Genomic DNA, 6,959 nt, shown 5'->3' with positions numbered 1-6,959 from the left:
TAAAAGAGAAAATGATGTTCTGGTATGAAATCTTGACATGTGTTAGTGTACCTGCATACATATATCATATAAAAACACAGTAAATGGTAACCAGTTAAAGGAAATGTCTGACATTTTGGGAAATACACCAGTGACTTCCTTTCTGAGAGATAGATGAGAAGATTGATACCACTCGTTTGGTTACTACTGTATGAGGCTGCAGCCGCTTAGCTTACTTAGCTCACTTTTACAACGTTACATCTAGTTTGTTTAATCAGTACAAACCAAAAGAAAGGGGTAAAAATGAAAAGTTGTTCTTTCACTGGCAGGGCTATTTCTTAGCAGAGCTCATTGACCCCCTGCAGTCTAGTCATTTCCATTCCACCTGTTTACTGTTTCTATGCTAAGCTAAGCTAATGGGCTGCTAGCTGTGACTTCATATTCAATGGACAAACATGAATGTCATCTATCTTTTCATCTAACTCTCAGCAGGAAAGCAAATCATTGCATTTCCTCAACTATCTAGCCTAGCATGGACTTCGACTGATGATGTAGCTACTTTGGGAGTTCAAAGCTCATTCTTACTCAAATTTCAAAACAAGGAACCTTATCTTGCCACTCGCTCGGCCGATCAAGCGATTTTCAATGTAGACTGAACGCAAAATTGGATTTGCATATCGTAAATAAAGGAAATTGTTTCTGCAAGCTGGTAGATAAACAACCTGAGCTTGACAAGAGACTACAGTGATTCACCAGAGTGGAATGTGAAAATATTGTCAAGACCTGGAAGATTAGACACGTGGATTGATTGACTGTGAAAAGTTTATAAAAGAGAGGTCTGTCTTGTTTAAAAAACCTACTCAGCTGCCGGCGCTCACTTCACTTAGTTTGGCACTTCTACCGTGTGGAAATGAGAAAGTAAAGTATACACAGACATAGACAGCTGCTTAATGGTGCCGAAAGTGGGATACAAGTAACTACAGCTACAAGACAGTCCTGTAACATGGGTGTTTCATGGATTTTCAGTGAGATTTTTGCTGTGATTTTCTGGTTGGGATTGGTGTGGTTATGTTAAGGTCAAACAGCTGGGGTAGCCAGCATCATTTAAGTGCATGTCCCCTAAGTACTGACACAAGGCAGTATCGCACATTTAGTCTGAAAAACAAGACTAAGAGGAGACAATTACCATTCCTGTGGTGCTTAACACTATTGGACTTTTGAAGGAATGCTCATTCCCAACAGCATGCAGTGCTAATTAACAATGTACATAAGTCCACAGTCATTCAATAGATCCCAATGTACATAACAAACACAAAATATCTACAATAACTGGCTATATGGCACATACAGTTCCCCATAGCTTTCTCATCGATGTTAACCTCAGTAGCAAAGTTGATCTATCTTCAAAAACGTGTACAACTCCCCACAAACTGTGTTAACCGTATCTGCTGATGAAGATCATGTGATATGATTGATGGCTTCAGAAAAAGATTATTAGTTGCTGTTTCAAGGTTCAAGCATGAATTTCAACCTCATATATGTCAACACAGATTCAGTTATTCTTCAATTATTTTAACTGCATTGAAAATTTGAAGGAAACAATGATTTTTAAAAAAGTGACGTTGTACCAATATAACTTAAATATCACCGGCTGTTTTTGATAGCTTGGATGTGAGAATGAATGCTGGAGGGACAGTTTTTTGTGTTCCAGATAAGAGTGTACAGCTGCATGACTGTCAAAATCTCTATTATTCGAGTAAACTTCATTCTGCACCATTCCTGCTAAATGAAGTCACCACAGTGACACAGGGACTTAGTGTAATACTGGTCTGACTTGGATTAGAGTCCTTTTTCACCCCCCATTTCCTGGAAGAAGAGCATGAGATCAGTTCAAGTACCAATGTTTTTTTTTTTTTTTTTTTTTTTAAATTCTCTTATGAAATTACGGATATTAAGTGGTTTACAGCTAACACATCCTCTTATTAACAGCTGCTGGTATTGCCAAGAAAGCAGGGAAATGTGTTCCCCTCCCTGGAACATTATGCTAACAAACAATACTAACATATTTGCCACAATAAATAACTCTTCACTTACAGGAAGGGTTTTCAGGTGGGTGTAGGCATGGTGACCGGTAGGCAAGGGGACTTCTTATCGAACACAGAATAATGTTGCATTTCCTTTCTGAGCATACTTCATCCTCAGCTTCCTTAACCACAAAAATAACTGTTTACTCTTAATTTCATTCTCTCTTCCTGGGCTTTCTGTCAAGTGAGAATCTGCTGCGTGACTCAGGGACTGACAGAGAAACCTGACATTTTTCATTGGAATATTTATTAAACAACCAGGGGGAATACACACTGAAAGCTCCAGTAACTTAAATTCTGTTATTTATAGAGCTGCTCCATCACTGAGAGGTTAATATTGAAAGGTGATTCAAAGTGGAAGACTCTGGGCTCTGCTCCAATATGAATATAATGCATTGTTACTTGTGTTTTTTCTCAATGAGAGGCCTTTATCTGAGCGATAAAATCTCTCTGAGGCCCGTTTCTTTCTCCGCTGGCCTCGTGCTGCTCTGCTTATTTGCGGTGTAAGTTTTCTTCGCCGTTCCTCTGGGGAATAGGCGTGTAGGTTACACAGGGCTAACTGCTGTATTAGCTCAGGTCCATTAAGAAGTGGTGTTGTGTCGACAAGGCAGTTGACAGATAAATGTTGATATGGTTGGGTTATGGAGTTTCAACCACACTCACATTTCTCGCCCCGCAATTCATTCTGGATGAGGTTGATAGAAATTACATGCTTAGATGATGCAAAGAAACCAATCAGAACTTTTACTGCTATGCATGCAAATGCATTCACTTCAGATTATGCACTTTCACTGAGACAGCAGAAAGATTGCAGAGAAAGGAATACATATCATTAATGTCAATACCCAAGTTATCAAAGTCATTAAACAAAGTAGAAAAAAGAAGCAAGGGGAAATCGTTAATCTTTATTTCTTCCTGCAGCAATATTGTGTTTCCTCTTACCCCCTGTTCAAGAAGATAAGAGGTCAGGTCATGCTCAGTCGTACAAAAACATCCTTGGAGCTGGCCGTGAGTCAGCATGTTGCTGGACTCACGGCCACATGGGAGTTTAAGCTTGTGTCCTCCAGTTGAAGAGCAGTTTTCCAACCCACAATAAAGGCAATGATAAAGGCAATGAGAGAAACACTAGCTCTCACACAACTGCGCTGTGTTTTTCTACAGGAAATGAAAAATATCTTAGCTGATGATCTTGAAACCTGCAACTTGTTTTCGGAATCACTTAGGGGTAGTGCAACAAGCTCTAAACATACTATCGTTGAATAAAGTTGTCATGGAAAACTTGTCAATTGCTTATTTATACAGAGCAGACACAGAGCACCATTAATATTTATTTGGAGTCACATTTGGTGAATGAAGTCCAATATTCACTTTCCTTTTAGCTCTAGTTTTGGTCTTAAATATTTGGCTCTTTAGCTGCTAAATCCTATATGCTCAGCAGCAAGTCTCTAACTGTGACTGCTGTATAAAGCTGGACAGGCTGCACAGTGGGTTTATCAGAGCCTTTTTGATAACAAATAACTGCCTACTGCTGCTATACTGAAAAAGGGATTGGGTGAAAGCAGTGTAAGGGAAGCAAAACACTTCAGTTAAAACCAAAACAATGGGCCTAAAGTTGCTATAATGCCATATAAGAATTAAGTGATGATTCAATTTTAGCACTTTTCAAACACCTTTTACTTTACACATAGTAATTTTAACATTTGTTATTGCAAACATATTGTCCACAACTGCTTTAAAGTCCATTATTTGAGCTTATCAGTTCATCATGGAAGAACTTGCCTAGAAGTACCTACTATACCCCACATATACCAGAGTTTAGAGCCAGGAATAGAAACATTTTAATGAATTTGATACATTGTTGGTTGATATACTTTGTGACAGACTATAAACTTAATACATCAGTTTGTCAACTTTAAATCTGCTAAAAGGGAACTTAAGCCAAGCATCCTTTCGGTCATACCATCACACTTTGACTTGTGACTACAATAAAGGAAATAAAAATATATCAAGCCATATGAGGGTGTGTGATCTTGCTGAGGTGAGTCATTTCAGGCTTGGTAAATAGGCGGAGGCTTTAGCAAGTACTTAAACCCCTGTGAACTCCATGAGCCGTGTTGTTGTTTTAATTGTGGTTTATCTTGTGGCTTCCTGTGTGAGTAGGCAGCCTTATTTACGTGTGTGTGTGGAGAGAAGAGTGCATGCAGAACCGTATGCAGACACTCCCAGTAGGTATGTGTTATGTCTCTTATCACCTTCTTCTGACATAATGCAGACTGCGAATGTGTAGAGGGCGGGGTGGGGGGTTTTGGGGTAATTTGGGCTGTGAAAAGACATAAATAAAATCCCCCACACACAGCTGGCGAGTTGACCAGTGGAAAATGAAACTCCTTAAACTTTACAAGCATCCACATAGCAAAATAATTGCAGAAATGCTGAAATAGGTGTTCTAGCTTTCTTCTTTTCTCAGGCTTTTCCAATTTGCCTGCAGATGTAACTAGCACAGCAGGTCTTTGTGCTTTTGCAGTTTCAGCGTGCTCCTTGATTTTTTTCCACAGTCCTTAGCCAAATCTGTAAAGGTCTCATGTGTTCACTTCTTCCCCCTTTTCTTTGAGGTAAGGAGTCCATGCATCAGATAGTAATATTTACTTTGAGTCTGATTAATCTTTTTTTAATGTGATAACTGGCTTTAGTTTTCTGGTCAGTGTTCACACTTTAGTAAAGATAGAAAGCAAACAATGCACAGATTCCCATGTTTAGCTCCGCTGTCATTCATACCAGTAAAAGCTCAAACTTCCCCCTGAGGTGAGCTTCCATTTCCAATTTCCTACCGAAATAAAAACCTGATGCTTGATTTGGACCAGAGAAAATATTTGTATCTGATAACTAAATTTAAACACACAGCAGGGGTTTGAAGTCATAAGGAAACAGTGTTGTTGTGATGGTGTCTTGATACTGCAATTTGACATATTTCAGGATGTTGAGACAAAAGTAATGGTTCAAAAGTTCAGTAAGTGTAAGAAAAAGAGTTTTGTTGTTTTTTAGGAATGAAAAGGAAAAAAAGATATACTATATGGCTGCGGTTTGTGGTTATTTTTCATTGATATAGTATGTTGCAATATTAAAAAGTGAACAGCTAATTAGATTGTTGATATCAGAGGAACATTACTTTTTCTTATTTTATGAATTTTTAGCTACATGTAGACAGTAGAACAAGCTGCAACATTGACATATTATGACTTTTAAAGTTAAGGTTTGTATTAATGTGTTCGAAAGCAGTTGCATATTTTGCCACCTGATGAAAATAAATTCAATATTCTGTGTAACACTCTGTTTTGGTCTCCACTAACTCCCAAGAGAAAATATCAAGGTGTTTAGCTGCTAAATGCTAAATGCTAGTTGCTAACTTAGGTGTTAGGCAGATAGTGTAAAGTTGTCATAACTTTTTTTCTTAAAAAAAAAAAAAAAATGGCTGCCAGATGCTGCTGGAGGTTGATGGGGTTAGTGAGAATGAACCAAAACAGTAAAATTATAGACCATAAATCCAAAAAACAACGAGCAGAAAGATTACAAGAAACACTAGGGAACAGGGAACCATAGAGGAGCTAATTCACTGTGGGTTTGTAACTATGAACACCTTGTACATAACACACTCAGTCATTTGAACCATTGTTATGAAAAATGTTGATAAGAGCAGCTTTAAATTACATAAAATCACAACAACTGCTTTTACGATCTTTTTTTAGTATAATGAGCATGTGTTTCTTATCCTCCACGCTACATGGGTTTAATTACTTTTTACTAGTTTGCTAGTAGCAAGCTAGTAGGCTCAATTTGCATTTTCATCTCAGCAGCCAGTTCGTGGATGTCAGAGTTTCCCGCAAGCACACAAAAGAAGAATGTACAACATAAATACTTTGCGTCAGAGGGAAACTTATTGTCCATTAGTATATGTATGCTTGTTGTAAATTGTTATTACATACAGTGTAACATTAACAGTTCCTTCCCCAGATGCTTCCCAAGTCTAGGAGCCAATTAACAATAGAGTGTTCATTTTTCCAGTGTTTATCGTCATCATTGATAATTGACCATGAGTCAACAGAATTCTACAAGGAGCTTCAACTCCAGCAACAACTACAAATCATTCATCCAATTTATAGCTGATGGGACTAACAAAAGACTTGATGGAGTAATAAAAGATACCCAGGAGATGAAAACAAACCTGTAATTCATACAGAGCTTGGTTGATGATCTAAAAACAGTGGAAAAGAACACGAAAAAAAAGCTGCGTGCCATGGAAGCAGAGATCAACAAATCGCTGGAGGACCTCGATGGGATGAAATAAATCTAAATTTGCTTACACGGAAAATCAATCGAGGAGGAACAACTTACGTGTGGACGGCATCACTGATAAGCAGGGAGAGAGCTGGGAAACTTCTGAAAAGAACATCAAAAATATGCTGGAGAATAACCTAGGCCTGAAAAGTGAGTGCATGGAAATTGAACACGCTCACATAGTTGGCCAATTCCAGCAGCATGGGAGACCCAGACCAATTGTTGTTAATTTTTTCAAAGATGGACAATCCATCGTCTGCTGTGAAAATGCTAAAAGTCAAGACAATTTTATTTATATAACACCAAATCACAACAGAAGAAGTTATCTGAGGGTATTTTTTTTTACAAAAAGCTGGTCTAGACCATTCTCTTTAATTAAACGGAATCAATGAAGACTTCCCTGACATTGTGAAAAAAAAGGAGAGATCTTCTTCCTAAGCTCCAAGCTTCCAAAGAAAGAGGTGACAAAGTTAACCTGAGGTATGACAAACTAGTTATTCTGCCCAGGAGTCTGGCCCTGACTAACTTAACGCTAAACTAGCAATTACTTTGCTTTTAAATCGA

Source organism: Scomber scombrus, chromosome 3 (genome assembly GCF_963691925.1).
Source record: "Scomber scombrus chromosome 3, fScoSco1.1, whole genome shotgun sequence".
Lineage (NCBI taxonomy): Eukaryota > Metazoa > Chordata > Actinopteri > Scombriformes > Scombridae > Scomber > Scomber scombrus.
The sequence above is the reverse complement of the archived record's forward strand: the minus strand, read 5'-3'. Positions refer to the sequence as shown.